This window comes from Somniosus microcephalus, unplaced genomic scaffold (assembly GCF_052327205.1).
Source record: "Somniosus microcephalus isolate GS21.2 unplaced genomic scaffold, FLI_Smic_1.0 unresolved_chr7, whole genome shotgun sequence".
In the NCBI taxonomy this organism is placed as follows: domain Eukaryota; kingdom Metazoa; phylum Chordata; class Chondrichthyes; order Squaliformes; family Somniosidae; genus Somniosus; species Somniosus microcephalus.
Window position 1 is genome coordinate 14,211,826 of NW_028225185.1, and position 10,859 is coordinate 14,222,684.

Here is a 10,859-nt window from a genome sequence, read left to right on the forward strand (position 1 = left end):
ATCGCACATGGCCTTTACTGCTTTTTTAAAGTTTTGTACGAACCTCTCAGCCAATCCATTTGTGGCTGGATGATATGGGGCGGATGTGTAATGCCTTACCCCATTCCTTTTCATAAATCTTCAAAACTCTTCGGACACAAACTGTGGTCCGTTATCAGAGCAAATCTGCTCTGGCAAGCCGTTCCTGGTAAAAATGGCCTGTAGGACTGCAATAGTTTTCTCCGTGGTGGTGGAGGACATTTTGATCACCTCAGGCCATTTCGAGTGCGCATCCACGGCTTTTAAAAACATTGAGTCCATGAATGGACCAGCAAAATCAATATGCACCCGTTGCCATGGAGATGAGGGCCACTCCCATGGGTGTAGAGGGGCATGTGGTGGTGCATTTTGGACCTTCTGGCATCCTGAGCAGCTCTTTGTCAGGTCCTCGATTTGCTGATCGATCCCCGGCCACCACACATAAGCCCTAGCAAGGCTTTTCATTTTCACCCCTCCCAGATGGCCTTCGTGAAGCTCATTGAGCACTCTCTCCCTTAACTTACATAAGAACATAAGAAATCGGAGCAGGAATAGGCCACTTGGCCCCTCGAGCCTGCTCCGCCATTCAATAAGATCGTGGCTGATCTTGAGCTCAAAGCCACTTCCCTGCCCGCTCTCCATAACCCTTCACCCCCTTATCTTGCAAAAATCTACCTATCTCCACCTTAAATGCAATTAATGACCCAGCCTCCACGACTCTCTGGGGCAGAGAATTCCACAGATTTACGACCCTCTGAGAGAAGAAATTTCTCCTCATCTCAGTTCTAAAAGGGCGACCCTTTATTCTGAAACTATGCCCCCGAGTTCTAGATTTCCCCACGAGGGGAAACATCCTCTCTGCATCTACCCTGTCGAGCCCCCCTCAGTATCTTATATGTTTCAATAAGATCCCCTCTCATTCTTCTAAACTCCAATGAGTATAGGCCCAACCTGCTCAACCTTTCTTCATAAGTCAACCCCCTCATCTCAGGAATCAACTGTGAGATTGGAGCAGACTTCCCAGTTCCTGTGCCTGGTGCAGTGTTTAGAGAGAAATTGAGCAGGGAAGATGCAGGCCAGTACGGGAGCCTGGTCTGTTTGCCATCCATTTAAATGAATGGACAGTAAATTGGGCGGGCTCCCTTACGGGTGAGTGATCCCCCCCATTTGATTTTCCTCTTTGGACTGTTCCCAGGCAATCCACTGCACCCAGATGCAGTAACAGGAAAATCTGCCCTGATAGGATCTTGAAGTGAAGGTAGCTGCCAAATTTAACAACATTTAAACTCAAAACAGCTAACTTTGCAAAAAGTCATAACTTGAAAAAGATCTTTAAAAATTGTAGCAGATATTTAAATTTTGAAACTTCTCAATAAGAGGCAAAATATACAATGCTTCTTTTTAAAGGATGTTTGGGGCTGAAATTGCACAGCCTTTCTGGTGCGCTATCATCACAACCCTGGATTCACTGGATCCCGGCCTATGCTGTGAATTCCTGCTGGGCCTTGTAGGGGTTGGGATCTTCGCTCATCCCTTACAAGCCCAGTGATGCCAGAGGCTCTGCCTGTCAGAGGCCTAGTGTAAGAATGGAGGCTGGAATGCCCAGTGAGCTGAGGCAGGCCGATCTCTGGAAGGGTGCAAGTGGGTCCCACTGGTGGGGTTGGAGTGGGAGGAGCAGGCTTGGAAAGTGGCCAAGACACTTAGAGGGGGGTTTTTCTTTTTAAATGTTTCGATTGGCTCCTTTACACAATGAGCTGAGGTGGGGTTGGGGGACTTCCCCAGCTGATGGCTCACAGGTAGCAGAGTTTCCAGCAGCTGACTCCACTGGAGAGGCGCATGCCAGCCCCATGTAAATGAGGTGCACTCCCGCTGATCCTACAGAATCCAGTAGAGTCAGCATTGCAGGGTTCTGCCAGGTTGAAGGCCCGTGGGTTTTTGGGGCAATAATATTCGGTGTTGCACAAAACTGGGATTTTATCTGGGACCTTTAAAAACAAAGTCCTACATGAGGGAAGGAGCTTGCCATGAAATGCCCATTTTATCTGGGTGCTAAGTGTCTGGCGTGCCCTTCAGGTGTTCCACTCCCATTGTGGGGCCAAGCCCTCAATAACATATTTTTCATGCCCTAGTACAAGACTGGTGCACAGGTTCTGAATACCACAGGTGGTTGTGGTACATCGTATTGCCTACTATTACATGGGGTAGGGTGTAGATCTCAGGCTTCAGTGCCACATAACGTGAGGAGCAGGTACCTGATACACAGCAAGACTAAAAGCACCAAAGATTGCCTTAATAACAAATCAGTGATCAAATTTGGGACCTTCCTGATCTGTGTCAGCTGTGGCTCAGTGGTCGCATTCTCACCTCTAAATCAGAAGGTTATGGGTTCAAGCCACATTCCAGAGACTTACGCACATAATCTAGGCTGCCACTTCAGTGCAGCACTGAGGGAGCATTGCACCGTTGGAGGTGCTGTCTTTTGGATGAGACGTTAAACTGAGGCCCTGTCTGCCCTCTCAGGTGGACATAAAAGATCCTGTGGTGCTATTCCAAGAACAGGGTCGTTTTTCCAGGTGTCTTGGCTAATATTTATTCTTGAACCAATATCACTAAAACTGATTCATGCCACTGCTTCCTGCTGAGAGATTTCCCACACATGGGTGGAGTTATGCCAAACAGGTGTGAGAGGTGTGAGAGCTTTCTAAACTGAAAGAATAATGTAATTTGCATGGCTCGAAGCAATAAAAAATAATGAACATGAGTGGGTCTATATATCCCACAAGGGGAAAGCAAGCTTTTAATGGTTTATAAAGTTTTAAAAAATCAATTTAAAATTAAAACAAGTACTAGCATTGATATTCAGTAAATATATATAATTAAGTAATACAGCTTTACAGCACACTTTACACTCCACCCTTATTATAAGCCAATTGTTTGCACATTGTAAAGAAATGCAAGATATAGCAAAGATTCCATAACGTGACATTTACTGTCCTATGAAAATGTTGTGAGTCAGATTTTAGTAATTTTTAAAACAGACATTGCCTCAAATTGAGGGTGGTATTTCAAAAGAGTTACTACGGGTCAGGTGAAGCTGTATTTAGAACCCTTTGTGTACAAAACTAGTGAATTAATCCATGTCCTTTTTTGGAATGTGTTGTCTCAACGTTCTCAGAGTGTATGTCCTACTTTTGGAATCCCAGTAATTTTACTGGTGAATTGCTAGCATAGAAAAGTGGTATTAAAGAGCCGATTTTCTGAAAGCTCGCTTCTGGGATGGAGCCTTGCCCACCGGGAGAGCACATTGGGAAATTGCAGGCGTGCTGCTAATGATTTTCTATCCCCTCCCTATTTCTGTAACCTCCTCCAGCCCTACAATCCTTCGAGATCTTTGCACTGCTCCAATTCTGGCCTTTCATGCATCCCTAATTTTAATCGCTCCAGCATTGGTGGCCGTGCCTTCAGCTGCCTAGAACCTAAGCTCTGGAACTCACTCCTTAAAACTCGCCGCCTCTCCGCCTCTCTCTCCTCCTTTAAGACGCTCCTTAAAACCGACCTCTTTGACCAAGCTTTTGGTCACCTGTCCTAATAGCTCCTTCTATGGCTCAGTGTCAAAAATGTTTTCATTGATATCGCTCTTGTTAAGCGATTTGGGACGTTTTGCTACGTTAAATGCACTATATAAATGCAAGTTGTTGTTGGTGTTTTGTTGTTTATGCAAGTTCCAGAACTGTAGGAGAGGCTAAAGAGGCAACATGATGTGTTGTTTCAATCAATGTATGAAATGGGAATAGAGATGGGAAAGGTGAAGGAAAAATAAATCACCTCGTCAAGTAAACACTTGCATTATGCAAATAAATAAATAGGACTAAATTAAGTCTTCACCATTGTCCTCTCTGTCCTTTTTCTAGGTCTTTCTGACACCTTGGGTTCTGATGGAGAAAAGAGAACCACCACTGTCAATTGCTCAGTTACACAGAGGCTGGTACATCAGATGATGAGTTACCGGGGTCAGCACAGGGCGCTTTACTCAGCACAAGAAAGCAGGGGCAGGTGCAAGTGGGAAGAGCAGCTCAGAAAACAGCTCACCAGTTAGCTTCTGCAGCGCCCCGTGCGGCTGCTTCGTGTGATACTGCCATGCTGAAAGATCCTTTTCTGACAGAAGCCGTTTCTGGGTTCCTTCACTTTGAAGCCCACACACAAACTTGTCCCTTAAAGTATCTGCTAGTCCCGTTCCAAACTGGCAGTGTTTCGATAGCTTGCGCAGTTCCGTTAAATACTCAGCATTACTTTCGTCTTTATGCTGGTTCCTTTTGTGAAACTTAAATCTTTCTGCTATCAGCAGCGGTGTGGGGTTTAAGTGGTCCTGTAGGATTGACACTATGTTTTCAAAACCCTTTTCTACTGGCTTCTCTGGGGTTACTAGGTTTCGTAGTAAGCCATACGTTTTTGCACCCATTGAATTCAACAATACCAGCGCTTTCTTGTCATCTGGCACTTCATTCGCCTTGCAGTATACTTCTATGCGTTCGACATATGTCGTCCAATCTTCGACTTCATTGTCGAACGCTGTGATACTGCCACTCTTCGGCATTTTTGGGTGTGGTTAGACTGGCTTAAAATGGCGTCTCCCGTGCTTTCCTTTCTTCCCCGCTGCGGCTTAAAATGGCGTCTCCCGCGCTTTCCTTTCTTCCCCGCTGCGGCTTAAAATGGCGTCTCCCGCGCTTTCCTTTCTTCCCCGCAGCGGCTTAAAATGGCGTCTCCCACGCTGCTGCCAACGCCGCTCTCGGCGGTCCTCCTGGCAAATGGCGACGCCCTGTGGGTTTCGTGCGCTGCTCCTGCGCTGCTGCCAATGCCGCTCTCTGCGGTCCTCGTGGCAATGGCAGCGCCTCGCGTTTTCCTGGGCGCCTCTCTCCCCTGTTGACGCTGCTCAGCCCCTGAACACCGGCTGCGCTCTGCTCTCTCTCACCTCTCTCCCCCGTTGACGCCGCTCGGTCCCAAACACTGGCTGCGCTCTGCTCTCTCGTTAACGCTGCTCGGCCCTCGAACACCGGCTGCGCCCCGCGTGCTCTGCCCTCTCTCTCCCTCCCGTCGATGCTGCTCGGCCCTTTCTGTGCCTCTCGGTCGGCTCTAGCCGCCGCTGTCCGGGAAGGGTCTGCGCAGTACCTGTTGCCAGCCCGTTTCGCTGGACCACCGTGGCTGAAAAGCCAAGCCTGGCTCCCGACAGCCTTCCCTGCGATGCCCGTGCTTCTGGACTCGACCTCCTTCCACTGTTATCCAGGAGCGAATCCCTGGGAGGTGATGCAGAGTTGCAGGTAGGTTCGAATCTTCTCGTCGCCAATGTTAGATCCGGGTATCTTAATGTGGTGTCCTTCAATAATCAGACAAAGACTGCAGGGAACGATCAACAGGTGTTTACTGAATGAGGGTTCAAACTGCAACTGACTGTACAGAGCACTACTCAGGGTTTATATACAGGTGTGGTCACTGCTGGTACTACAGGATACAGGAGCTGTAAAAAGTAGTTCTCCCCCTTAAAGGTACATACACTACAAATAGCAGCCCCTGTGTATATTATAGAGACTAGCAGCCCCTGTGTATACAATAGAGAATAGCAGCCCCTGTGTATATTATAGGGAATAGCAGCCCCTGTGTATATTATAGGGAATAGCAGCCCCTGTGTATATTATAGGGAATAGCAGCCCCTGTGTATATTATAGGGAATAGCAGTCCCTGCGTATATTATAGAGAATAGCAGCCCCTGTGTATATTATAGAGAATAGCAGCCCCTGTGTATATTATAGGGAATAGCAGCCCCTGTGTATATTATAGGGAATAGCAGCCCCTGTGTATATTATAGGGAATAGCAGTCCCTGCGTATATTATAGAGAATAGCAGCCCCTGTGTATATTATGGAGAATAGCAGCCCCTGTGTATATTATAGAGAATAGCAGCCCCTGTGTATATTACATAGAATAGCAGCCCCTGTGTATATTATGGAGAATAGCAGCCCCTGTGTATATTATAGAGAATAGCAGCTCCTGTGTATATTATAGAGAATAGCAGCCCCTGTGTATATTATAGGGAATAGCAGCCCCTGTGTATATTATAGAGAATAGCAGCCCCTGTGTATATTACAGAGAATAGCAGCCCCGGTGTATATTATAGAGAATAGCAGCCCCTGTGTATATTATAGGGAATAGCAGCCCCTGTGTATATTATAGAGAATAGCAGCCCTGTGTATATTATAGAGAATAGCAGCCCCTGTGTATATTATAGGGAATAGCAGCCCCTGTGTATATTATAGAGAATAGCAGCCCTGTGTATATTATAGGGAATAGCAGCCCCTGTGTATATTATAGGGAATAGCAGCCCCTGTGTATATTACAGAGAATAGCAGCCCTGTGTATATTATAGAGAATAGCAGCCCCTGTGTATATTATAGGGAATAGCAGCCCCTGTGTATATTATAGGGAATAGCAGCCCCTGTGTATATTACAGAGAATAGCAGCCCCTGTGTATATTATAGGGAATAGCAGCCCCTGTGTATATTATAGTGGTAGGGGATTCTATCGTAAGGGGAACAGATAGGCGTTTCTGTGGCCACAAACGTGACTCCAGGATGGTTTGTTGCCTCCCTGGGGCCAGGGTCATGGATGTCACTGAGCGGCTACAGGGCATTCTTAAGGGGGAGGGTGAGCAGGCAGAGGTTGTGGTCCACATTGGGACCAACGACATAGGTAGGAAGGGGGATGAGGTCCTGCATCAAGAATTTAGGGAGCTAGGTAACAGATTAAAGAGCAGGACCTCAAAGGTTGTAATCTCTGGATTACTCCCAGTGCCACGTGCTAGTGAGTATAGGAATAGGAGGATAGAGCAGATGAATGCGTGGCTAATGAGTTGGTGTAGGGGGGAGGGTTTTACTTTCCTGGATCACTGGGCCTGCTTCTGGGGAAGGTGGGACTTGTACAAGTCGGACGGGTTGCACCTGAACCAGAGCGGGACAAATATCCTTGCGGGGAGGTTTGCTAGCACTGTTGGGGGGGGTTTAAACTAACTTGGCAGGGGGATGGGATACAGAGGGGAGCTGAAAGAGGGGGTGATGTGCTGCCAATTATAGAGAAAAAAACAAGTCAGCTTGGTAGACAGTGCAAATATACAAGGGCTAGGCTGGATGGCATCTATTTTAATGCAAGGAGTCTTGCAAATAAGGTGGATGAACTGAAGGTGTTGATAAACACATGGGAGTATGATATTGTTGCCATCACAGAGACATGGTTGAGGGAGGGGCAAGACTGGCAGCTCAATATTCCGGGGTACAGAATCTTCAGGCGAGACAGAGGGGGGGGGGGGGTATAAGAGGAGGGGGTGTAGCAATATTAATTAAGGAGTCAATTACTGCAGTAAGGAGGGATGACATATTAGCAGGTTCCTCTAATGAGGCCATATGGGTGGAGCTTAAAAACAAGAAGGGGGCAAGCACTTTGCTGGGAGTGTACTATAGGCCTCCAAACAGTCAGGGGGAGATAGAGGAACAGATATGTAGGCAAATCTCAGAGAAATGTGCAAATAATAGGGTAATAATAATGGGGGATTTCAACTTCCCCAATATTAACTGGGATAGTCAGAGTGTGAAAGGCACAGAGGGTGTAGAATTCGTAAAGTGCATCCAGGAGAGCTTTTTGAGCCAGCATGTAGAAGGTCCTACAAGAGAGGGGGCGGTACTGGACCTAATTCTAGGGAATGTGGCTGGCCAAGTGGAAGAAGTGCTAGTAGGTGAGCACTTTGGTGACAGTGACCATAATATGGTGAGATTTAAGGTGGTCATGGAAAAGGACAGGGATGGGCCGGAAATAAAGGTTCTAAATTGGGGGAAGGCCGATTTTAATAGGATAAGGCAGGATCTGGCCAAAATGGACTGGGATCAGCTACTGGTAGGAAAATCCGCATCGGAGCAATGGGAGGCTTTCAGAAGGGAGATTGAGATCATACAATGGCAACATGTTCCCGTAAAGGTCAAGGGTGGTTCCAAAAACCACAGGGAACCGTGGATGTCAGGGGATATACGAGAATGGATTAGAAAAAAAAGGAGGGCTTTTGGCAGATACAAAAGGCTAAAGACGGAGGAAGCCCTAGAGGAGTACAAAAAGTGCAGGGGGATACTTAAAAAAGAAATTAGGAGATCAAGGAGGGGCCATGAAATAACACTGGTGAGCAAAATAAAGGAAAATCCTAAGATGTTTTATAAGTATATTAAGGGTAAGAGGATAACTAGGGAAAAAATAGGGCCCATTAGGGACAAAAGTGGCAATCTGTGTGTGGAGCCGGAAGATGTAGGAGGGGTTCTAAATGAATTTTTTGCATCTGTTTTCACTATGGAGAGGGACGATGTAGACATAGAAATAGGGCGGGGGGACTGTGATATGCTCGAACACATTAACATCGAGAGGGAGGAGGTATTGGCGGTTTTAGCAGGCCTAAAAATGGATAAATCCCCAGGCCCGGACGAAATGTATCCCAGGCTGCTGTGGGAGGCAAAGGAAGAGATTGTGGGGGCTCTAACACATATTCAGAACCTCTCTGGCCACAGGGGATGTGCCAGAGGACTGGAGAACCGCTAATGTAGTTCCATTATTCAAGAAGGGGAGTAGGGAAAAACCGGGGAACGACAGGCCAGTGAGCCTAACATCAGTGGTGGGAAAATTATTGGAAAAAATTCTGAGGGACAAAATCAGTCTCCACTTGGAGAGGCAAGGATTAAACAGGGATAGTCAACATGGCTCTGTCAAGGGAAGATCATGTCTGACTAATTTGATTGAATTTTTTGAGGGGGTGACTAGGTGTGTGGATGAGGGTAACGCAGTGGATGTGGTATACATGGATTTCAGTAAGGCCTTCGATAAAGTCCCGCACAGGAGACTGGTCAAGAAGGTAAGAGCCCATGGAATCCAGGATGCCTTGGCACGTTGGATACAAAACTGGCTTAGTGGCAGAAGGCAGAGGGTGATAGTCGAAGGTTGTTTTTGTGACTGGAAGCCTGTGGCCAGTGGGGTACCACAGGGATCGGTGCTGGGTCCCTTGCTGTTTGTGGTCTATATTAATGACTTGGATATGAATGTAAAAGGTATGATCAGTAAGTTCGCGGATGATACAAAAATTGGTAGGGTGGTAAATAGCGAGGAGGGTAGTCTCAGTCTGCAGGACGATATCGATGGGTTGGTCAGATGGGCGGAACAGTGGCAAATGGAATTTAACCCGGCAAAGTGCGAGGTGATGCACTTTGGGGGGACTAACAAGGCAAGGGAATACACAATGAATGGTAAGACCCTAGGCAAGACGGAGGGTCAGAGGGATCTGGGTGTACAAGTACACAGATCCCTGAAGGCAGCGGAACAGGTGGATAAGGTGGTAAAAAAGGCATATGGGATACTTGCCTTCATTAGCCGAGGCATAGAATATAAGAGCAAGGAGGTTATGATGGAGCTGTATAAAACACTGGTTAGGCCACAGCTGGAATACTGTGTGCAGTTCTGGTCGCCACACTACAGGAAGGATGTGATAGCTTTGGAGAGGGTGCAGAGGAGATTCACCAGGATGCTACCAGGGCTGGAACGCTTCAGCTATGAAGAGAGACTGGGCAGATTGGGTTTGTTTTCCTTGGAGCAGAGGAGGCTGAGGGGGGACATGATTGAGGTGTACAAAATTATGAGGGGCATAGATAGGATGGATACTAAGGAGCTTTTTCCCTTAGTAGAAGGGTCAATAACTAGGGGGCACAGATTCAAGGTAAAGGGCGGGAGGTTTAGAGGGGATTTGAGAAAGAACTTTTTCACCCAGAGGGTGGTTGGAGTCTGGAACTCACTGCCCGGAAGGGTTGTGGAGGCTGGAACCCTCACAACATTCAAGACGCATTTGGATGAGCACTTGAAATGCCATAGCATACAAGGCTGCGGACCAAATGCTGGAATATGGGATTAGATTAGACAGGGCGTGATGGCCGGCGCGGACACGATGGGCCGAAGGGCCTCTATCCGTGCTGTATAACTCTATGACTCTATGATAGCAGCCCCTGTGTATATTATAGAGAATAGCAGCCCCTGTGTATATTATAGAGAATAGCAGCCCCGGTGTATATTATAGAGAATAGCAGCCCCTGTGTATATTATAGGGAATAGCAGCCCCTGTGTATATTAGAGGGAATAGCAGCTCCTGTGTATATTATAGGGAATAGCAGCCCCTGTGTATATTATAGGGAATAGCAGCCCCTGTCTATATTATAGAGAATAGCAGCCCCTGTGTATATTATAGAGAATAGCAGCCCCTGTATATATTATAGGGAATAGCAGCCCCTGTGTATATTATAGAGAATCGCAGCCCCTGTGTATATTATAGAGAATAGCAGCCCCTGTGTATATTATAGAGAATAGCAGCCCCTGTGTATATTATAGAGAATAGCAGCCCCTGTGTATATTATAGAGAATAGCAGCCCCTGTGTACATTATAGAGAATAGCAACCCCTGTGTTTATTATAGAGAATAGCAACCCCTGTGTATATTATAGAGAATCGCAGCCCCGTGTATATTATAGAGAATAGCAGCCCCTGTGTATATTATAGAGAATAGCAGCCCCTGTGTATATTATAGAGAATAGCAGCCCCTGTGTATATTATAGGGAATAGCAGCCCCTGTGTATATTATAGGGAATAGCTGCCCCTGTGTATATTATAGGGAATAGCAACCCCTGTGTATATTATAGAGAATAGCAGCCCCTGTGTATATTATAGGGAATAGCAGCCCCTGTGTATATTATAGAGAATAGCAGCCCCTGTGTATATTATAGAG